Consider the following 24,969-nt stretch of genomic DNA (forward strand, 5'->3'; position numbering starts at 1 on the left):
ACACATCCAACTAACTAAATAATATTATAGAAAAATAACATAACTAGCAATTGCAAACATTGTAAGTCAATAGCATAAGGAAGAAGAGCACATATGAAGAGAGATGTGATATGTTATTTGATCTAAATGTTGTGTAGTTTGGAACCATCTCCTTTGCAACATAAATTATTGCCTCTAACAACAGGTAATAAATTAATTTAACTTCACAACAAGTTTGTGAGGACCAACATGAATGGAGATCCTCAATTTCATGAATTTTATGAGGTATGTGCCCTGTGAATCTGTTATTAGATAGTTTAGTGGTAGTAACTTCACACATTTCCCCATAGTTACAGGTATACTACCCGATAACTAGTTCATAACAAGATTTAATTTTTCTAGTTGTTGGAGGTTGCCAATGGATTTGGGGATCCTTCCAGAGAGATTATAATTATTATCTTTAAATCATTTCTTCTATTTATGATGACATTGAGATTGAAATTATTTCTTTAAAAGTGATCTTGGAAGTGGGCATTTTTGAACTAGAGAAATCTCTACTATTCTCAACCGAAAGACATGTTACAAGATGTTTTGTGACCTGCTAAAAGACAAACCTAAATGGGTCATGGTTGAAGCAACATTTCATGTTCAAACCCAAAACAATTAAGCAATATTCACTGGCTAGAAAACGAAAATGTGAAGGAATTCAACTAATCATCATCTTCTACTTGGAACAAAATCTAACCCTACAAACAATATGATGTGAAAAATCCACCAAATTTCCACCAACCCTGCAAATAATTCCCATTCGTCATTTGACACGCATCTAGTACAAAAACAACATAAGGAATCTCACAGATGGTATCATTCACCATAACTTAAAGCATTTTTGTTCGACATGGGTTGTTGGATGTCTACATTTTCAATGGGTCCTAAAATACATATACTAAAGAATAGATCCTACAGAGGCAAGCAACACTTCCTCGAATTCAATTGTAGATTGTTATGTGGAATTTTTTAGAGTTCACGTAATCATTATGGAATCCTCTATTGAAAAGTTTCCCTGCTCCCTAGTGATAACTTTGTATTTTTGATATTTTGGAAAGGCTTATCTTGTTGTGAAAGGAGTTTTGCAAGGTATCTTTCATACACCTTACCCACTCTTGATTTTAAATTGTACGCTCCTCCAAAGAAATAATTTGAATCGGGAGAGGAAACATTATTTCGCAATACAAATATCAACATTGTCCATTTAAAAATAATTCATTATTCCTTTAAAAAACATGACCCACATTTTTTCATTTTGAAGATTAATAAGGAGGAAAGTAACAGTAAAAAATCCCTCAAATCCACAACCCTACCAATTTCTCATAACATATAATACATTAAAATAGAAGATTCATCTACATATTTTTTGTACATGTTTTCCTATATTTCATCCATTTTCAATTTATCTTTCTTATAGAAGAAAAAACATAAATGAGAAAAGCATCCACCTTCAATAGTTGATTTATATTTAAAGAAAAAAAGAACTTTCTGAAAAATAACTATACATAAAAATGGAAATGTCCAAGAAAAGATGAAAAAAATGATTCTCGTAGATAATGCAATATTCCTATGTAGCAAGGGAAGGATAGGAAAAATACACTTGTTCTCCATGCAATATTCCTATGTAGCAAGGGAAGGATAGGAAAACTACACTTATTCGCCATCTAGGTTTTGTGTTTGTTTATGTGGTGGCAACTTGTTTCAATTTAAAGAAGTGGCATACAATTCTATCATACCATTTAGTGTCAATTTATGGGCAAGACACTACAATTGTTCTGCTTCATAACCTCATCAAAACCTTCAAAAAATTACTAGAAACTCCAACGATCAAGCCAATGAACAATGAGTAATATAATATCATTTGTGCATCCAACATTGGAACTAGTCCTCGTTGTTCATATGCCTCTTGTATGTGCTTGAAACATTGATTAGAGCTTTGAAATAATGGCTTACTAAAGTTCATGGAAACTGAATTTATACTCCAACTATAATGTTTCTTTTTCTTCACTCTTGGCATCCGACCTATCTATCCAATTGACCAGATTGCAATCCATAACATATAATCCTCAGGTTGATTGAACAATTCATAATATATAATCCATATTTTATACTCTAGTAATAGTTTTGTTGAATGCTATGAAAACTTAAAATTATCATCCTGGAGAATCTGCATATTACGACAAATATGCAATCATGTTTCCATTGAATAGTTCGTAAACCACTACAAAATCCATGGAAAAGGATTATTAAGGCCTAATGTCAACATTTTTGGATGTAATTTTCCACCTGTTTCCCCATCAAAAGTCAATAGAAGTATCTCTGCAAATGAAATAAAGTATTTTTCACACCAAAAATCCATCCACAAGATGAGGGAGGAAAATCTTGATAAGAAGATAAGAATCAAGATGATCCAACTAGAAAACTCAAATGGTTCAACTTGTAAAGAATGCCACTATGGATTGCATAGTTTAAGAAGAGTGCTAGTTAACCACACTAGATTGCTAAGTGGATTCTATCACTGGATTGGATTCTACGAGTATTTATATACGAGAAAGAACACCAGGGTTTTAAGGATAGCTTAGGTTCATTATACACCATATTGTTTCCACACGAAGTTGAGAGTTGTTCATGTTGTTGGGTTGTGTTATTCTTTCCAAGACTAGCCCACGTAATTAACCAGGGGGTTAGAGGGGGGATGGAGCCCCCCCTTCATTTTGCGGATTGCGCAGCGGGGGGGGTCATAGGGGGGAGGATAGCCACCCTCTACGGGGTCCAAGGCAGCGGCCCAGGGAAATTTTTTTTGGACCCTATATTAGGTTGGGTGGACCTACCTATGGTTTTGTGCATGATTTTCGCACATGGTTTTGGACGCGATGGTTTTTGGTCGATGGTATTGGATGCTTCAACATGTATAAATATGTATTGTAAAATTGAAAGGAACATAATGAAAAATCAAGCCGGTAATCCCGGTTTTGGGATCCAGGGGAAAATCTCTATGTATATGTGTTTATGTGTTATGCTCTCGCTTTGTTTATTTTCTGTGTTTTAGAATTCGTATGCAGGTAATTTATGTACAGGGTTAAAACCTACATTTGGTATCATAGTTGTTTTGGCTTCAAGGGTATGCCTTTGTTGCTGAGGGGTTTTGCTCGGGCCTGTGGTACACCTCGTTCAGTGGGAGATCTGCGGGATCGATTCTGGTGGTGAAAGAAGATGGCGAGTAGTGAAAAGTTAGAGATCGAAAAATTTAATGGTCAGAGTTTTGAATTGTGGAAACTCAAGATGGAGGATCTATTGGTGGATAAAGATTAGTGGATCGTGGTAAACCCAGGTACTAAACTAACGCGATTGTTTGATGAAGAATGGAAGAAGTTGGATCGAAAGGTAAAGAACACAATACGATTGTGTGTCTCAGATTCAGTATTGCTGAATGTATCAGGGGAAGCTACGACGAAGGCTTTGTGGGACAAGTTAGGGACTCTGTACCAATCTAAGTCTCTGGTGAGTAAATTGCTCCTACGGAAAAGGTTGTATAACCTGAGGATGAAAGATGGAGACTCGGTGACAGAGCATCTAAATGCGTTTAATACTGTGGTAAGTCAGTTATCGTCTTTTGATATAAAAATTTCAGATGAAGATAAATGCATTAGTTTTTTGTGTTCTCTACCAGATTTGTGGGATAACTTGGTTATTGCAATAGGTAGCAATGCAACTCCCTTACAGTTTGATGAAATAGTCTCATCCTTGCTGACGGAGGAGATGAGATGGAAAAATATGGAGAGCCAGAATGGTGATGCCTTGTCTATACGATGATGGTCCCAAAAAAGAAACAAAAATAAGTCATCGAGTGGGAGATCTAAATCTAGAGGGAGATCAAAATATCCAGGAAAACCTATAAATGTGGTGTGCTAGAAATGAGAAAAGGAAGGGCACTACAAAAGGGACTGTAAATCTAAATCTCCTGACAAAGGAAAAGAATCTGATGATGCTCCTTCTGCAGAGGCAAAAACCACCTTAGATGAAGGTAGGGATGTATACTTGGCTTCTTCAAGTACACATGTAGATCATGAGGTATGGTTGATTGACTCAGGTGCATCCTTTCATTTCACTCCCCATAGAGAGTGGTTCTACGAGTAAGAGAAATATGATGGTGGTGATGTCTTCTTAGGGGATGATAGGAAGGATATAATCGTTGGTCGTGGAAAAGTAAAGTTGAAGTTACAAGGTGGAAGGACTAGAACACTTCCGGGTGTTCTACATATTCTTGCATTGGCCAGAAATTTGATTTATGTAAGCAAGCTAGATGATGCAGGTGTAAAAACAGTGTTTGAGAAGGATACCTACAAGATGGTTCAAGGAGCACTGGTATTGATGTGGGGAGTTTGGATTGGAACTCTATACAAGTTGCAAGGTAGCACTATTGTTGATGGGTGCAACAGTTCTGTGGTTCCTGTAAGTGGAGCAGAAAATCTAGTGGTCTCTGGAGAGAAGACCATGTTGTGGAATCAAAGGCTTGGACATATTAGAGAGAAGGGCCTTTGAATACTTCATGGTAAAGGTATGGTAAAAGGTATGAGTAATAGCTCTCTGGATTTTGATTTCTGTGAAAATTGAGTGTATTGGAAGCAGAATCGGGTGAGTTTCCCCTCTAGTGGTAAGAGGGCGAAACAAATATTAGAGCTTGTGCACAGTGATGTGTTTGGACCTACGAAGGTTTCATCACTAGGTAAGTCTTTGTACTATGTATCATTTATAGATGACTTCTCAAGGAATACATGGATACATTTCATTTAGAAGAAATCTAAATTCTTTGACAGGTTTAAAGAATTTAAGGCTCTTGTGGAAAACCAGACAGAGAAGAAGATAAAGGTGTTGAGGACAGATAATGGTGAAGAGTTTTGCAGTAAGGAATTTGAAGAATTCTGTGTTATGAAACCAGCTCACAAAAAGATAGAAAAGATAGATCAAAGCCTTAGAAATAAGCCTCTTCAAAGGGGAAACCTCCTTTACATTACAGAAATGAACAATTCTTAGATGATACAAATGATAATTCCTCCTTTCTATATATAGGAGTCTAACGGGTCATATTATAATCAGAGCCAACATAACAATAATAATGTAAGGGCACAATAATAAAAATATGGGGACTACATGGAAACAACAATATAATAAGGGGATTGTACTAATAACAATAAGGGGTTACACTAGTTGTACAGGGACCTAACATGCCCCTCTCCTTCAAAAAGTGTTTTCCTCAACGCTTGAGTAGTTCTTGATGCTTCTGTATAAAATTCTCATCCTTCCATGTGGAATCTTCAATGGGTAATTTCTTCCACTTGATGAGATGCTCTGAAATTGATTGATTTCGTAGCTGTTGACTTCTCAGTTCTGTGAATGCTTTAGGCTCCAATATGATTTTTCCTTCCTTATCAAGTTCTGGAAAAATTGGCTGAACTGGGATCTTCGGCAACTTTTGAATTAGTTCCCACCCTGCTTCGCCATTTTTCCATTCATCCCTTGCTTTGTTTATCAAATTTGGTTGGATAATATAAATAACACAAAACAATGCTTCTACATTCTCATCCTTTCTTGAGAGAGCATATGCAACTACATTGTTCTTCCCTTTTTTGTAGATGATTTCAAAGTCATGACCCAACATATTTGTGACCCATTTTTTTTGTTCTTCTAAAGATAATATTTGTTCTAAATATCATGATCCATTTTTACCTTGAAGTGTCTTCGCATTAGGTAAGGTCACCATTTCTTAAGTGCATGTAGTATTGCCAACATTTCCTTCTCATAAATAGCTTGCTTGAAATGTAGACGTAAAAATACCCAATTGCCTACATCAAAACTTCTTTCACTACGTTGTTGATCTGCCTGTTGTTTCATTCGATTCTACACCAAAGTGTCATTATCCTTTAAAAGTTGGAGAACTTGTTGTTGATGATCGATGTGATCTTTCAATGCTTGAATCTTTCTCTTCTTGATACGTCCTTCTATCTTGAGAGTTTGAGGACTGGTAATTTCTTCCAATGCATTACAAGATATGGTGAGATTCATTTCTTGATGCTCGATGTGATCTTTCACTTCTTGAAAAATTATCTTCTTGATATGTCCTTCTATATTGATAGTTGGAGGGGTGGTAATTCTAGCCAATGCATTACAAGATATGGTTAGATTCATTTCTTCTTTTTTTGATGTGGTATTTCACTTCTTGAACCTTTTTCTTCTTGATATGTCCTTCTATCTTAAGAGATTGAGGAGTAGTAATTCTTTCCAATGCTTTACACGATATGGTCAAATTCATTTCTTCTTTCTCTGGGGTTGGTTCCTGGTGTATATACTCTTCTTTTGATGTTTCTTCATCCTTTTCTTCCTCCTCTCCAAAATCAATGTAAAATAATTTCTTCTCAACACACTTATGACCTTTAATGTATTTGTTATCACAATTGTAACAAAGCCCTTTTTCTCTTTTTTCTTCCAATTGTTGTGCTGTAACCATTGTAGGTTGTGGAAGGCTAGGAGAAACAACACTTCCATCTTTATAGTTGTGAGGGGTAGACTTCCTTGTTGCCATATTTTTTCCTTCCACTTTGTAACAAAGCCCTTTTTCTCCTTTTTCTTCCAATTGTTGTGGTGTTGCTCTAAAGAAGGTGTTTCTCTTTGTATCCTCATAACGTGCTATCATTTCCTCCGGGAAAATTGACCATGTAACAAGTTGTTCGCGAGAAAAAAGCCCTTTATACCATAAAAATTGATCTGGTTCTAAATATGAAGATGCAATACATACCTTTTGTAACAGTGGTACACCATGTAGATCCAAATATTGCTCCATCTAAAGTATCTAATTTACCGGATCATTGCCATCAAACTTCCTCATATCGCCTTTTCTTGATTTTAGGAGCTCGATATTGAAATGAATGTAACTCTGTAATTTCAAACCTCCAAGCTCTGAAATTACTTCTTGCAGTATCTCTCTACATTCTATTTCTAATGCTGCAAGTTTGATCAAGATTGGATTCTGCAAGGAAGTGTTATGTCAAATCTCCCAAGATGACCTGATTATAGATTGGTTCAGTAGAGTGAACTTCTACGGAGTTCCACTTGTCACTGTTTCAACCTTAGTACCTAAAATTGATCTATAGAAAACTACAAGAAGTCCTCTTTCTGAAAATTCTGATGAAATTTCAATCTAATGCTCAAAACAAAAGTTATGACAATTTTTCCCAGGTCACATGTTTGGAATGTAATTCAGGAGTCTGAAAAATCTCTAACTTCCTCAAATCATATCTCCGAAAATATAGCGAGACAAGATCTGAAATTCATACGCAAGGCTCATCGTGATTTTGTCTCAAATGGGTTTTTTTATTTTTGTTCTTAAACGTTGTAGAAAAAAAGTTATAATGAAAATGCCACGATGACCTGTTTGGAGGAGCGAAACCCTAGAATCCAAATCTCTGATACCAAATGTTATGAAACCAGCTCACAAAAAGATAGAAAAGATAGATCAATGCCTTAGAAATAAGCCTCTTCAAGGGGACAACCTTCTTTACATTACACAAATGAACAATTCTTAGATGATACAAATGACAATACCTCCTTTCTATATATAGGAGTCTAAGGGGTCATAATATAATCAAAGATGACATAACAATAATAAGGTAAGAGCACAATAATAATAATAGTGGGCTTCTATGGGGCACAATAATAAAAATATGGGGACTACATGGGAACAACAATATAATAAAGGGATTGTACTAATAACAATAAGGGGTTGCACTAGTAGTATAGGGACCTAACATTCTGTAAGAAGTGTGTTATAGCTAGGCAGAAGACTACTCCATATACACCTCAGAAAAATGGATTTGCAAAAAGAATGAACAAGACCTTGATGGAAAGGGCAAGAAGCATGCTCAGTGGCGCCGGATTAGTACAGGAATTCTAGGCAGAGGCGGTGGAGATAGCATGTTACCTGGTCAATAGATCACCTTCATCAGCATTGGAGGATAAGACTCCACAAGAGGTTTGGACTGGTAAGAAACCCTCTCTTTCACATCTGAGGGTATTAGGATGTGATGCATATGTACATGTTCCAAAGGAGAAATGAACCAAGTTGGATAGTAAATCTGAAAAGTGCATCTTTATTGGGTATAAGGATGGTTTCAAGGGTTCTAAGCTTTGGAACCCAGTGATAAGAAATGTTGTGTACAACTGAGATGTGGTGTTCAGAGAGGTGAAAGATGTTATTAAACATGAAGTCCAACCAAAGGAACTTGAGAAGATAGAGTTTGAGAAAAAGGAGGAAGAATCAGACTCTACAGTAAAGGAGGAATCAGAAGATGAAGAGCCACAAACTCCGGGTGTGAGAAGATCAATTTGATAAAGAAGGTAGCGAGAAAGGTATAGTCCATTTGCTTTCAGTTCAAATTTTGCTTTATCTATTGCTGATGATGATCCCAGAACTATGAAGGAAGCAGTAGATTCAGAGGATGGAAAACTTTGGAAAGAGGCCATGGTTGATGAAATGGCATCTTTGCACAAAAATGAGGCTTGGGATCTGGTGGAGTTGCCGGATGGAAGGAAACCCATTGGTAGCAAATGGGTGTTGAAGAAGAAGACAAATGCAGAAGGAATGGTGGAGAAATACAAAGGTCGGTTGGTAGAAAAAGGTTATTCCCAGGTTCCGGGAATTGATTTTGGTGATATTTTTTCTCCTATTGCCAAGGTAGCTTCTATTGGATTACTTTTATCTGTTGCTATTGCTTTTGATTTTGAGGTAGAACAAATGGATGTGAAGACAACATTTCTTCACGGGGATCTGGAAGAGGAGATCTACATGAAGCAACCTAAAGACTTTGCGGTGAAGGGTAAGAAAGAACTAGTATGTAGGTTAAAGAAGTCTTTGTATGGGTTAAAACAGTCACCAAGGATGTGGTATCATAAATTTGATACATTTATACGTGGAATTGGCTTCACCAACTCTATCACAACTTAGAGCACAAGGAGGATCCTCTTCTTCATGAGAAATATGGTTATCCAAAATGTAGAGTCAAAGAAGTGGTCATCCTGCATTAAAGTTATAGATCCAAAAATTGGAGAAACTACGTGCCTCCTGGCACTGTAGGACAATGAAGCTGCATTTAGCATTTTCTCTATTACTTTTCATGATAATGAATGGGGAACATTGGTGGCCATTGGAACCGAAAAGGATTTAGAATTTTGGCCAAAGTGGCATTGTATAGGAAGTTTTATTGGTATCTATAGGTTTGTGGATGATGGAAAATCCCCGGAGCTTTTGCATAAAACACATGTTGATCGATTACATCTTAGATTATGTCACTTTAAAGGTTTCTTATCAATCGGAATTGAACAGGTGCTCAGAAATATATGACGGGGGAAAAAGGAAATTGTTGTGAAATGTGAGAATACACTCTTTCCCAATGTGATTATGTTTGTTCACACTTTTGGTGATCGTATTTATGTTTGAGATATTCAAGAGGTATGTGTCATTTTTTCTCTATTTCTTTCCACACCTTTTATGAGAGCTAAGATGCAAGAAGAGAAATGTTAATTGTTTTTTTTTTTTGGTTCGAAAAAGAGATATTTATATTAGTTTAAGTATGAAATCAGACATAGATACATAATTCCCTATAGCTTCATAACCTCTAGTTTGAGTTAGGATTTCAATATCTCCAACAACCTAAGAGCTACTACTAAAGCTATATACTAGAGGACTACAAACCATGTAGTTCCATTACTTACTAATATATGTAATCAAAATACTTGGGTAGAGGATTCTGTACATGGCCTTCCTCATACTCCTAGATGTAGATTCCATTAAAACCAGAAGTGCAAGATTAGGTACTATTACCATCCTTTAGGAAATAAGTCCAGCCACAAACAGATTCCAGATCATAAGCTTGCAATTGTTATGAGCCAAAGGCCTGCCTCAAGTCTTTGGATCTAGCTCCTTCTCCACTAATCTAGGTGGATATTGGTTGCCACCCGCCTATTCCACTTGGACAATAAACACTATTTCCTTTCAGTTTCCTAATTTCTAGCACATTTTACTAGTTTTGGCAAATTTTTCAGGTCCTGAAATTTCGAAGTCATTTTGAGGCCCTAAATGATGTTTTTTGGGAAAACGAGCAGACCCAAAACTTACAATAGGTGTCTACAGTAGAAAGGTGTTTTCCTCGAATAAGTATTTCTAACTAAGTATCGTATGCATAGAACAAAGACCATATTCAAAAGTTAAAACCCTAGGAAGTTCATGTACCAACTAAACCCCACAAGGCCCACAAACGTTTGGTGCTTCATCTGTGAAAGTAATATTTTTGAATGTTTAGGGTTTTCCCTTATTTCTCAATAATAAAAATGCCTTTGAGCCTATTGTAACATAGTTAATAAGGCAGCCATCACATCTCTTCTTAGAGATAACTACCATTACTTGAGCTAGTTTATTTCCATTCTGCATGTAAACAATTTTTAGTATTTGTTGTTAATGAATTGAAATTCAGTTTTTGGTGTAGCGTTGTGTTTCTATTTAAATCTATATTTCATTTCGCTCCTACATAAATTTGGATCAGTGGTATCAGAGCAAATAACACTTTCTCTATTCAATTGTTCATGTCCCCAATGATGTCAGGGTATGAGGAGTTAGGACTTGAACTGGTTGAACCCTTGCAAGATCAACCTGGCTGACCTCGATGACCTCCGATAGCGGAAGAAAATAAAGATGATGGAGCAAGATATCCTTTAACAATGTTGCTTGAAGAATCCCTCGAGTGACAAAGGAAAAAGATGATGTATAACTTTTCCCTGATCCTTCAACAGGTATTAACAGGTGAAGCATCTTCATCCAGCAGCTACCTCAGAGGCGCCATTGTAACAACCCCGAGTTGATTTTTCATGTAAACAAAATAAAACCAAGGTCATGGGACACGTATTCGAAGTTGGGTGGTGGGTAAACATTATAATGGGTATCACTTCTGGTTTATTAATGGATATGGAAATTGGCAAAGGAAAAGAGGAAATAAATTACATTTAATTAAGGCAATAAAGGAAAATAGGAGGAAAGGAAGAAGAAGAGACACAAATATGCATGAAATGGAAATTAGAGAGAAAATGAAGGGAAATGAAAGAAACAAGAAAAAGTAAAATGAAGAGACTAGACATCAAATATAATAAGGCATTAGAGAAATGATTCACAACTTTTGATCAGTTTTCAAGGTTTTGATAGTTTTTGGCTCAACTATTTGTTCATTCCAGCTCTCTTATGCTCTTGCACACTTAGAGTTTTCTTGGAGAATCCTAGAATTCACTTGGAGTTGGAGAGAAGCAAGCAAAGGCATTGTGGGAAGTAGAAAAGAAGGTTGGATCAACAACTACAGTTGAAGTTTGTTGCAGGTAAGAGGTTGCATGTGTGATTTTCTTGTTGAGATTTGGATGCATGGTACATGCACGTGGTTCTTTGGTTATTTTTATATCATTAGGATGGGATTTTCCTGGATTGACATTGGTTTCAACCTTGCCTTCCCATTTCCTGGATAGTCATGATGTAGTGCGTTCTCTAATATGATTAAGCTTTTGATGGGTGGTAGGCTTGGATCCTAGTTAAGGTGGTCTCAAGAAAAATCCCAAAGGTCAAGGGTGAAATGATCCTTCTCTTGGAACTCTTACTGGATGGGAAGAGACAATAAAATTCCTCTATATCTAATGAAGGAAGTCACAAGAATCGAAGCTTGTTTGGTGTTAGTGATTTCTAGACCGGTTTAGGTGAAATCACTATGGTTGAGGGTTGAGGTGGTTTGGCTTCTAAAACTCCTGGTTGGTTTTGTTTAACCCATGTGATCCCACATTCATGCTTGGAATTTGGCACAGGGTTGATTGTCTAAAAGATATATTTGGTTAATCCCAATCTATGGTCAGGTGGTACGTGGAAGTACCTAACTTGGTTGGCATTTGCATATGTTAATATGAGTTATTTTCCTATTGTGCTCTATGAGCACATGTAATGGTTATTATGCCAATCTTATGGTTGGTTTGTCATGGATTTTGTTCCGATTATATGACAGTCACAAACATGGTTGAACGATGTGCCCTTACTATGGATCTTGTTCATTATTTGATAAGTTATTGAATTGTTAATGCATGCATGTGCTAACAAGTGTTGTTGCACCGCTCTTGAGAGGGAATTGAGCTTTCTTTATGATTCTCGAATGAAGTTAAGAAGATCATGATCATATATGAATTCATGACCTGTAGCTACTATGTTCACTATATGTTTAACAAAACGTCTATCATGTATTAGGCATGCCTTGAAAAATATCTAGCTCTAGTACTGATTGTTTATACATGATTATCCTATATTTGATTCTAGAAAGATTTGGGATGTTTTGGGTAGTGGCTTGTAGGGAAATCCTCAAAAACGGTATTGATCTTGCAACCGTACACTTTGGATTAGATAATTTCAATTATAATTGCATGCCAGAAGGCTCATGAGTGTGTTTGGATCCTTCCAACCGCATGCACAATGTTCAAGATTGTGGTTGGGGTGTAAATCCTGAGAAGTAAAAGTTCCAACATATGGATTGATCACTAGTGGTTGTTGTCAGACACTTGGGTGATTAGATATCCCTGAGGAGAGGTAGTATGTTTTTAATTAATAGACCCCACTTCCATAACTAAAACTTGGAGGTCAAGTCATGCCATAGTAACTCTCAACTCTTGTTTACTTGGAGAGCTTCTAAAAGTGGGTAAATGTGCGATGGGGTGGTTACATGGTGGTATCAGAGTTTAGTTGCAGGACTCGACCTCAGGGTACATGCAAATGGTTATGGTTATCATGTGTGCAATTATTGTTACAGTTTTTTTTATTACCATGCATGTGTCATAATGTTGATATTGTTGAAAAATGTGTAACTAGGTTCAGTCTTCATCAATATGAAATGTACTTTTGATTCTTGTATATTGTAAAATGAAAGAAAAAATTATTTTTGGACACATGGATTTCATGCTCAAGGTCTTTTATTTTAGAGGTCAAGAACCCATTGAGTGCTTCTAGGATTTGTCCTAGGGTTAAGAAGTCAAAAGAGTCATTGTCATATAAGGAAGGCCCCATAGGGAAAATTGTAACTTGTAAAAAGAATTACTTTTGTATTGTAAAGTATCAAGATACCTTTCAAGACCGATTCTGCTTGGAGGCTAACAAATCGTCTTATTCCAAGGCATTTTGTCCACCTTGGAGGCCTATATATAGGAGATATATCGACATCCTTAGATCATCATCAATCCTCTCATCATTCAAGCGAAGGAGAAGAAGAAGAAGTGAAGAAAGAAGAAGGACGAAGACAAGTGTTTGGGTCATTTCACTCTCTCTTTTCACATGTGCAAAGGAAAGAAAACTAAGGTTTTTCTACTACAAGATGAAATTTGAACAAAGTGAAAAAAGAAGATTGAAGGAAGGCTCATTAGGTCATCCTCAAGCCCTAGAAGATGGAGAAACTAAAGAGAAGGTGAAGAGAATCCCCAGAATCCATAAATCACCTCACACATGCGAAGGCAACAGTTGCTAGAGGGGCCGAAAGTTTCAGACCTACAGTGGAGGTCAAAATTTTGTACTTGGGGGTCGAAGTTGTGTTGTTGGAAGAGATTTGATTGGATTTGACTTGGATAATGGAAGCACATCATAAAGAAGGTTGGACTAGTCTTAGAAGGGTATTGGTCTTGGTCTAGAGGTCTTGTAATTCTTCAATTGATGAATCTATAAGAAGAGAAGAGATTTGTGGGTTTTCCTTTCAACTGTGTTGAGAAATGGCAACAAGAAATTCTAGTTTAGTTTGTCCTTGAATTAAACTGAGAATTAAAATCGAATTCTATTCTCATAGAAACTTGTAAATAGTTAATTAAGTTTAATTAACTTAATTAGATTAGGAATTTCGAGTTGGAAGTCTTTCTGTAGTCATCTATATGTTCTCCCTAAATTTTAGGGGTCCAATATGAGTTTAAATTGAGTTGGAAATTAGATCACTTAGCTTACTGAGTTAAGTTCAGTTAAATTAATTCCAAATTGTTTTTGGAACTAATAGAGGACTAACAGTTAGTTGGCACTAATGCATCCACTAGTGCTACTCCATTTAACTGAAGACTCCCTCATGAGAAACTCATGCATTTCAATTCAGGGAAAGATCCAGATGAGTATAGAGTGCAGGGACAATGTATTATCAGTGGTATTATTTACTTAAGTTCAAATATAATGCATGCATCATAGATTGATGTTATTCTTGGATTGCGCATTTTTGGAAGCATGAATTCCCGTTAAATACAGGCTATTCATCCTAGGAATTACGCAAGAGATTATAGCTTGGAGAGTTGCAAAATTTGCTAAGTTTTGGCTAAGAGCTACCTTGAGAGCCTGGAGAGTTGAGCATACTTGTGCAGAATTGTTCTAATGAGAACAAGCTTTGTATATTGACTCATATTTCTGATATATGCAATACAGATAGCGAGGTTTTGAGTAGTGGATTTCCCTAGCTACATCTTGTGTTATGTGCCATTGATTTATCTTCTTCTTTTTCTTATTGTTTTCATTAATCTATTGGCTTCTGCTGGTTGAAGGTAGAAGTAGATTCTTGTCTTTTGCTTTAGTACATTGCATGAGCTTGTAAATCTACATGATTTTATTCATGGTATTAGAGCCAAGAATAATAAACTAGAGGAGATTTTGAAGTTTTGATTTTTGGGTTACAAGTTAAATTCAAATTTGCAATAATTCAGGATCAGAAGATGGCGTTCTATAGTTTGTGGCTCGAGTATGCCCTAGAGGGCAACTCAAATTTTATAGTTGAGGGGGATAGAATGGAGGCTATGCTAGAGGATAATGGCTTGAAGGAATTCATTGATCAAGAAATTCCTAAGCCAGTAGCATCGGATGCAAAGAATTTGGCTGAATGGAAGAAGTGTGTGGTGAAGGTGAGGCGAATAATCCTTGAGGGCGTTTGAGACCACATTGTCGCAAGTCTCCGTGGTAAGGAAAATCCGTATGATATGTGGAAAACATTAAGAGACTTATATAAAAAAAACATTGACTAAAGGAAATTGGCACTAAAGGACAAACTTCGAAAAATCAAAATGGAGAAAGGCAAGACTATTCCAAAATACTTGACTAAGTTCACTCAATGTCATGATGAACTTTGAAGTGTTGGAACCACGGTTTTCAAGGATGATATGGTGAGTCTCGCTCTTCTAGGACTCCCAAAGAGTTGGCATAGTTATTAGGACTCTGTCAATGGTTGGGAGAAGCTGCCAAATTGGGAATGACTATGGTTGGATTTGATGCAAGAGGAGATTAGGAGGAACACCAGGGATGGCTCTTCATCAAATATCAATGATGAAGAGAACTATGCCTTAGTGATTAAGTTGAATAAGGATAAATTGAAAGCTTCCCATTCCAAATCAGATTCTTATCATGGAGGTAAGAAGAAAGACATGACGAAATTTAAGAGGTTTCATTGTCATGAGCTAGGCCATTTGTCTACAAATTGTCCACTCAAGAAGTCCAAGAAGAGGTCCTCAGGAGGAGTGGTGGGCGAGGCTCTGGCCTCCCATTTCGAATTGGACCTTGCCCTCATTGCATGCATGTTGTCATCAATGATATGGTACTTAGACAATGGAGCTTCATTCCACATGACTGTCAACAAAGAGTTATTCAGTGACCTAGAGGAGAAATATCTCCAAATGTGTATCGAGATGGGTGAAAATAGGAAATATAATGTTACTGGATTGGGAGTGATTACTTTTCAGAGGAAGCATGGGGCTGCACTAACCTTGAAGAATGTTATGTATGTGCCCAGGCTGAAGAAGAGCTTGGTATCCATTTCCCTACTTGAGGATAGAAGCTATGATGTGATATTCTCGAAAGGAAAGGTGTTCATTCGACACATAGCCACATGTCAAGTAAAGAAGATAGGGATTTGGGTGAAGAATATCTATAAGCTAGAGGTAGAGGAGTGTGATTCTTTGATAAGAAAAGGAGAAAGGGTGTAGAGACCAGACATTGGTGATTTGTGGCACAAGTGATTGGGCCACTTTCATCATGGGGCTTTGAAGATATTGTAGCAGATCTCTACTAATCTTCCCAAAGGTATGCTCAAGCAATTTGATAAATGCAAGGGGTGTATTTTGGGAAAATAAATCAAGTCTTCCTTTCACGACAAAGATAGTCAAGTTGAGGCTATTTTAGAGAGAGTCCATTCAGATGTATGTGGACCATTCTCGACAACATCCAAAGCCAAACACGGGTATTATGTTATATTTGTTGATGACTATTCTCATAGATGTCGGATATTTTTCATGCAGAAAAAGGATCAAACTTTCACAAAGTTTTGTGATTTTAAAGCATTGGTGGAGAAAGAGTCAGGCAGGAAGGTTAAACCTTTACAGAGTGATAACGGTGGTGAGTATGTCTCAAATGATTTTAATAACATATGTGCAGTGGAAGCAATTAAACAGGAGTTGACGACACCCCATAACCCTTAGCAGAATGGGGTGGTCGAGAGGAAGAACAAAAGCATACTAGGGGCATTGAGGGTGATGTTACATGATGAGGGCCTACCACTACACTTTTGGGTTGAGGCATGCAACACAATGGTTTATGTCCAAAACCATAGTCCACATCGGATACTTGAGATGAAGACACCATAGGAGGCTTATTCCGGTAAGAGGCCAAATGTTGGTCACTTCAAGACTTTTGGGTCATTGGTATATTTCCATGTGACCAAAGATGCACGAAAGAAGCTTGAGCCAACAACAGAGTTGGGGATAATTGTGGGGTACACTGGTACACGTCACAACTATCCGGTGTACTTGCTAACTAGTAGGATGACAGTGGTTCACAGGGATGTCAGATTCGATGAGGAGAAGGCCATGCGAGTTTCCCTTGAGAGGGAGCTTGAGCTACTTGTGGATGAGGATATTTTAGCTCCTAAGGTTGAGGAGCCTCATATTGATGTGGAGTAGCCACATGTAGAGGATCCAAGAGTGGATACATCCACTTAGGCATAGTCTTCCAGAGAGGGAAGAAAGCACACCATAGAGGTTGAAAAAATTTTGGATGATGCACAGGAGAATGTGGGAGCACTCACTTCTCAGCTCACCCAGAGGAGTTCACCTAAGAGGTACATTAGATACATGGCTCTTATGGGAGAATGTGTTGTGACAAAGCCATCTTCCTTTAAGGAAGCAGTGCCACAGCTGGTTTGGGTTGACGCCATGGTGGAGGAGTATGACTCCATACTTCCTAACAGTGTTTGGATGTGGTCCCAAAAATAGAGGACAATTCAGTGGTGAGCTCCCATTGGATTTACAAGGTAAAGCAAGCTAGAGATGGTAGTGTGGAGAAGCATAAGGCTAGATTTGTGGCCTGTGGATTTTCACAGGTAGAGGGGATTGACTATGATGAGACCTTTTCTCCTGTTGCAAGGTACTCATCAATCATATCTATATTGGCACTATCATAATAGATGGGTTGGAAGATACATCATATGGATGTGAAGACAACCTTCCTTAATGGCATGATTGAGGAGGAGGTGTACATAGAGCAGCCTAAAGGTTTTGAAAACTTTGATCGTGAGTCGCATGTGTGCTAGGTCAAGAGAGAATTGTATGGGCTAAAGAAAGCACCCTATGCTTGGTACACCAATATAGGTAGATACTTCACTAGGTTGGGCTTCATGAAGAGTGAAGTGGATTTGAACCTATACCACATAGTGGTGGAAGGTAAACTGTTGATCATTATACTTTATGTTGATGATATCATAATGATATGTGATGATCAATTGATCAAGTCTTGCAAGTAGGACCTTGCAAGAGAGTTTGAGATGAAGGACATGGGGCTCATGCATTACTTTCTTAGCATGGATGTATGGCAGGGAGATGGGGACTTTTTTGTGTCTCAAGGCAATTATGCCAACGAGATACTCAGGAGATTCTACATGGAGAGCAACAAACCCATGGAGACTCCTTTAGCAAGTAACTGGAGGAAGTAGGATGCTACCTCGTGAGAAGTAGTGGAAGCTATTGTTTATAGGCAGCTTGTGGGTTCACTCATGTACTTGGTGAACACATGACCGGATATGTGTTATGCAGCTAACCAGCTTAGTCAAGCGATGGTTAGGCCTACCAAGCTATGTTGGAAGGAGAAAAATCATTTTTTCAGATACCTCAGGGGAAATTCTCAGTATGGATTATGGAACAGATGGATAGAGGGAGTGAAGATTTAAGGCTTCACCGATGCAAATTGGGTAGGGAGTCCATCCGAAGGGAAAATCACATCAGGAGGGATCTTCAGTATTGGGTGAATGACAGTTTCTTGGTACAACAGGAAACAATGATCGATTGCACTAAATGCAGCAGAGGCAGAGTACATGGCTATGGGTTAGGTAGCATCTGAGGCCATCTGGATGAGGAATATCCTTGTTGGTTTGTTTTGTCAATAGATGAATCCAATTGTGATTTACTCTGATAATCAGAGTTGTATTAAACTCTCTGAAAATCTAGTTTTTCATGACCGGTCAAAGCATATTGATATCTGATATCATCAACTCAGAGATTGTATATTGAGGTGGATTATGTTGTTAGAGTACATTCCCATGGAGGAGCAAGATGCTGACATTTTTAACAGAGGCATTTTCAAGATGTAAATTCGAGTTTCACATAGATAGGATCCGGTAGCTGATAATCCCTTTCTTGTTGAGAGGGAGTGTTGAGAAATGGCAACAATAAATTCCAGTTTATTTTGTCCTTGAATTAAAGTGAGAATTAAAATCGAATTCTATTCTCATAGAAACTTGTAAATAGTTAATTAAGTTTAATTAACTTAATTAGCTTAGAAATTTCGAGTTGGAAGTCATTTTGTAGCCATGTATATGTTCTCCCTAAATTGTAGGGGTCCAGTATGAGTTTAAATTGAGTTGGAAATTAGATCACTCAGTTTACCGAGTTAAGTTTAATTAAATTAATTCCAAATTGTTTTTGGAATTAATATAGGACTAATAGTAAGTTGGTGCACTAATGCATCCACTAGTGCTACTCCAGTTAACTAAATATTCCCTCATGAGAAACTCATGCACGTCAGTTCAGAGAAAGACCTAGTTGAGACTAGAGTGCAGGGACAGTGTACTATCAATGGTATTATTTACTGGAGTGTAAATATCATGCATGCATCGGAGATTGATCCTATGCTTAGATTTTGTAGTTTTGGAAGCATGAATTCCTTTTAAATACAGGTTATTCATCCTAGGAATTACGCAAGATATTACATCTTGGAGAGCTGCAAAATTGGCTAAGTGTTGGCCAAGAGCTAGCTTGTGAGCTGAGAGAGTTGAGCATACTTATGCGGAATTGTTCTAGTGAGAACAAGCTTTGTATCTTCACTCATATTTCTGATATATGTAATACAGATAGCGATTCTTTGAGCGGTGTCTTTCCCCAGATACATATTGTGTTATGTGCCATTGATTTATCTTGTTGTTATTGTTTTCATCGATCTATTGGATTCCACTAGTTGAAAGTAGAAATATATTCTTGTCTTTTTCTTTATTACATTGCATGAGCTTATGAATCTAGAGGATTTTCTACAAACTGGAGAGCTTTTTGCCTTGGCTTGCAACCTATATCTTGTGTTCCCGTGTACTGTTGATCTTATTCTTTTGTAGTTTTTTTATGATAAGAATAATATAATAATAAGAGAAGAAGATAATAAGTAAGGAAAAGTAAAAAGACATCACAAGCAGCTATCAAGTATAAGAGAAATCATCCTAACTATTATCCTATAGATTTCTCAACATGGAATCAAAGCTAAGGTTGGCTAAGGGCATAATGAAGATCACTATTCCCTTGAAGAAGTCCCTACAAAAGTGTTCTATGGTAGCAAGCCATCTCAAGAAAGGGATGAAGGCATTGTGGAATATGTTGGTCAAAGTTGTCATTGATGTCAATATGGAATTGTTGAAGATGGCTAAAATCCTAATAATGTCCTAGCCCTAGGTGCCATGGAGTAAACCTTATCCCTAGAAACAAACCCTAAATGGAAATATAATGAAGCCCTAACCTTATGATAATATTCTTGATAAAATCCTAATCCTTTAATTCCCTTATATTAATCCTTGAATCATCATACTATAGCTCCATAAAATTCCTAAAAATATTTAAACTCTAAAAAGTTTTTCATAATTTCTTTTTAAGGGTAACCTCAAAACACTTTTTTAGCTACCCATTCATTAACATCCTACCATAACAAAATTATTGATTTAAATACATTATAAAACCTTTATAATACTACATCCACGACATGCATAGTTTTTGGTAGGCTCCAGTATCGCAGCAATAATGTTGCAACTCCTGGGACTCCCTTCCTTACTTTTATCAACCTGGTAGTTCGTAACAAACTTGGAAGCGATGATGTTGTATGCACAACTACTAGCTCTTGCCGCAGCTGTCACTTGGTCAGCTGGCACAACTGTGCTAGGAGCTTAAGCCAACTTCTATGAGCTCTAAGAAGAAGCCTTTTAACTGATGGACGAAATCTAACTCAAAGAAGGCTAATCTACTTGCAGAAAGAAACAAGAAAGCTGAAAGGAAACGTAAACCCTAGCAAACCCTAATTTTACCAGCTAGCCCTACTAATGCAAGAAAGAGGATGCAAGCTACCGAAAGAGATGCCATTGACTTATAGGAAGGTAAAATACATGTGTCTAAGCTACTTCTACAGTAACATCTGAAAAAAAAATAAAAAAACATCTTTTTGTATTTTTGAATAAGTTGCCAGAATTATCATGCATGCAATTTAACTGTTTTTGACTATGTAGAGGTGGATTGGCGAGAGGAAATGCTTGGAGGAGTTCGGGAAGGTTTAGAGAGGGCCTAAGGGGTCCCTAACACCCTTACAGAGAGTTTCACAGAGTTCGGCTATCAAGAAACCTCATTGGTGAGCCTCTACAGGAAGTCTGCAGGGGTTCTACAGGATGTTCTGGAATTTCTACAGGATGTCTGTAATTTTCTACAGGTTGTTCAGAAATGGGATTTTGGAGGATGTATGGAGAGAGAAAGGTGAAGGAGTGAGTATGGAGGTAGGACAGGGGTGTGAGGAGGTCCATGACTTGGTGGATGGAGTTGAGGAAAGATGAATATGGCTGGATTTGTTCAAGAAGGAATGAAGCAATGTTGCACCAAAAATTAGGGTTATGTGAGTAGATGGAAAATGTGAGGAAAGAATCCAAGTTAGGGGATGGAGAAGATGGGATTGATGGAGTATGGGAAGATAGAGAAGTGGTACAGGTGCTCTGCAAGTTGTTTTTCCAATTGAACCAACAAAGACTTGTAAAATCAGAGACCTAGTTACGTTGACCTAATCTGATCTAGCTGACAGTAAAGAGGTGCAATTAGAGGTGCTTGATGGCCCTTTTCTGAAGCTTGTCCCTGTTAATAACCTATCAACTCAATCTAAACATCAAAAATATTTCTAATCATCAACAATGACCTAGTTAATCAGCAAGATTTTAATCTACTTAACAGAAATTATTTTGCAAAGACATAAAGAACAAATAACAATACAAAAAGGAGGCCTTAGCACTCCGGTTGGGCCCAACTACAAGAGTTGTTGGCTCCTGTAAAGAACTCAGATCTGATGCCAAGTAAAGCTGCTTTTCATTACTCAAAAATAATCATCACAAGAAAGTTATACAGCAGTAGATACAAGAAAACGAGCTGAGAAAATGACAACACTATAGTGCAAATCCCAACAGTTCCAAAAGTAAACTATGAAGGCTGAGGCCTTCCTATTTATACAGTACGAGGGGCCTAGTAGCCCTCCTTAATTCAAGGGACTCAGCTGTTCAAACTGCCAGTAAACAGTCACTCTTTCCAAAGCTGCTTCGCTGCCTTCAGGATTCGTTTTGGTGGCCTGTTGAGCTAGGAGTTTAGGGTGGAGATTTCGAGGAAGGGCCATTTAATGCCAGAGACAACCTCCCTACAAATCCTCACTTCAACCTTGGTTGTCACCTAGCCCATAATTGCTTGGTTTTGCTCCAGAATTTGTCCAAAAAATCTGAAATAACCACGTATTAGCCTCCTTGGTAGGGTGACCACCCTTATTCGTTCAAATAACATAAACATACTAAAAAACATGCATAATCTATGAGAAATGGAGGATTGAACAAGGACAATTAGTCAAAATGAGCTCAATAAGTTACCCAATTCAGGGCTCATCATCTCCCCCCTACTAAATGGGTTGCTCATCCTCTGAGTAACTAGTCCAGGTCATCATCCTTTATAGCTTTGATCGCCTCCCTACATCCCAGGCCTTCGCGGTGATATATTCTTCCCGGTCGTGGAATCCTACTTTCCTTTCCACTTCCTCCCACTGTCTGTCTTCCTCCTCTTCCTTAACTCCTTCTATCAATCCCAAAAGCAAAGGAACACTGAATTTCAGGCCAATCCAATTGGCCTGCAGATTTTGCACCAATTGTTTGTAAAGAGGTACCCTGGCCAAGGCCTCCCTCGTCCTAGTGGGAGAGTGGTATTCCCTTATCTTCAAGCTGTGAGGCAGTGTGTTCCACCGCTTTGTGAAGGCATGCAAGCAGTTTTCTCCCAATAGTCTCTCCATGTCCTCAAAGTGGGCAATAGCTTGAGCCTATTGATCAATGTGTGCCGGTAAATCCCGAGGGCTGTTGGCCAAGTGCTGGCGAGCGCTTATCACTGTTGAGGGGTCATCCGGCTCTGCTCTGATCATTAGTGGCTCACTGAGTTCTTTGCCTATGATACTGCGGACCTCTGCTGCTCTCTTTTCCTCATGATTCATCCAAGAGGCCATGGCCATAAGTTGGACATCTCCTATCACAGTGTTGGGATCCCATGCATTCATGTTCGGAAGGGCGAAGTTGTGCAAGTAAAACTCTGATAATTTGGCCCTGTCCTCTGATGAACTACTGCCACATAGAGCTGCAAATTGATGATAATTTTGGAATGGGGTGATGCCCCTTTGGGCCAAGGTGTTGATCTAAAACTGTAACCACTGATCCTTAAGGTATAGGGCATACGATTTGGCAAGCTGCCTACACTGCAGAGTTTCCATTTCCCAGCTGGCCATGCAGGCCAGTTGGGTCTCCTTTTCTTGTACCTTCTGTTTCAGAGGCTATATCTCCAGGCCTGCTTGCAATTCCTTTTCCTATAGCTGTCGATTCAGTGTCTCAATTTCAGCCTACATCCCTTCCCTTCTCTGCTGTTCATCAGGGGTATCTTTGGCTGTTGTGGGCTCCTCCTGTTGCTGTTGTTCTCCCAAGATGTGAGGCCTGTCTTCCTTCTTCTGTCCTTGTAACTGTAGCTGCTGTTTAAGCAGCTCATTTTCTTCCTGTAGCTTGACCCTCTAGCTGCTATCCACATGTCGTACCATAGCCAATTCCCTTCTTGCATCTTTGAGTTGTTCCTCCAGAGGACCTATTTCTACCACACCCTTGGACATAGCGATCTTCATCCAAGTGTGGGTCCTCACTCTCTCTTCTTCTAGTGCAAGGAAAAGTAGCACTGTGAATTTTTGGGGAATTATCTTTCCGGCCTCTAAGAAGATATAGTAGGAGCCCAAACTGGGCTGGGGGCTAGGTTCCACAATGTTCTCCACCTTTTCTTCCTCTTGTGGTGATTTAGCTGCCTCACCTTCCATTTCTTCGGTCTCCTTTAGCCTAGCCAGTGTTTCCTGTAGAATAGTCTCAGCATCCAATAGAGAGGCCTTTGTGTCCAACATTTTCATTCTTTCTCTCCAGGTGGATGTCTTCAGGCTTCCCCGTTCATAAGTGATGGATGCCTTTGAGGGAGGCCTCTCCTTTTGTGTATCTGGGGTGTCTATAATCGTGATTGGTTCTTTTGACGGTGGCTGGGGTCTGCCAGTCTTTATCCTCGCGCTCCTTCTTGCCTTAAAATACATGGAAGGCTCCCTCTTTCGCTTCCCTTTCTGCTTTGGAGATGTGCTTAGGGTGGCCGGCACAGCTGCTGCCTCCCTGGCTAAAATCTCAGGCGATCTTTCCTTCTGTTGCCATGTTTCCAGACTTCCTATAGAAAGTCGTGTGTGACTGTTTTCTAGCTTCCTGTAGAAATGGTTTTCACTGTTTTGGCCTGCTTGGCTGGGGATGCCTTCCCTTTTAATTTTGTTGTGCTTGCCTTGGGTGTGCCCTCACTTTCCTGGACTTTTTCAGTCCTCTCTGCCCTGATTTGCAATCATTTCTCCATTGGTGTTTGTGCCTTTCTTCCACCCACAGTTTTGGGCTCAGCAGCTTCGCCTTTCCCTTATCTCTCCTCTTGTTCTTTCTGTGGTGGTCGGTCCTGGGTTTCCTTACCCTTGGCTTTCTCTTCTGCCTCAATGTGCTCCTTTTCCTCACTACTGGAAGAAGTGAGTTCCTCGGTGAGAATTCGAATATCATCATCCTTGGACATATTGCGGAAAATCTCCCAGGAGAGAGGGACAGTGTAGGTATGGAGGGCATCTTCCACTAGAAGCTTGATAAGCCCATGATGGGCTAGCTGATCCGGTGTCCCTTCCTTAAATTTCGTGCCACACTAAATTAATGATTGTAGGAGGAAATAGGGGATGCTTAACTTGTTTTCTGGGGGTAAATCCATCCTATGTCTGAGTTCACTTAGCAACCGGAAATGATAACCGTAAACAATAACGAACCACCCCTCACAGGTAATGTATTTCATGATCTGAACGCTGCCCTCACTTCAAAAAGGGTGTAGGCTAGCTCTCGGGACCCCATTCTTATCTTCTGAAAATTGTTCCTCTGGTAGGAAGAATTCTTTCTTGGCTTTTTGGCCCAATGTTCTCTCCTCTTTGCTCCAGGGTATCCCCAATGGCAGATCAGTGACTCGACTAATGAGTTGTGGGGTAAG

Source organism: Pinus tabuliformis, chromosome 3_1 (assembly GCF_031772625.1).
Source record: "Pinus tabuliformis cultivar Carrire ecotype Pingquan chromosome 3_1, CPIR1, whole genome shotgun sequence".
Taxonomy (NCBI): domain Eukaryota; kingdom Viridiplantae; phylum Streptophyta; class Pinopsida; order Pinales; family Pinaceae; genus Pinus; species Pinus tabuliformis.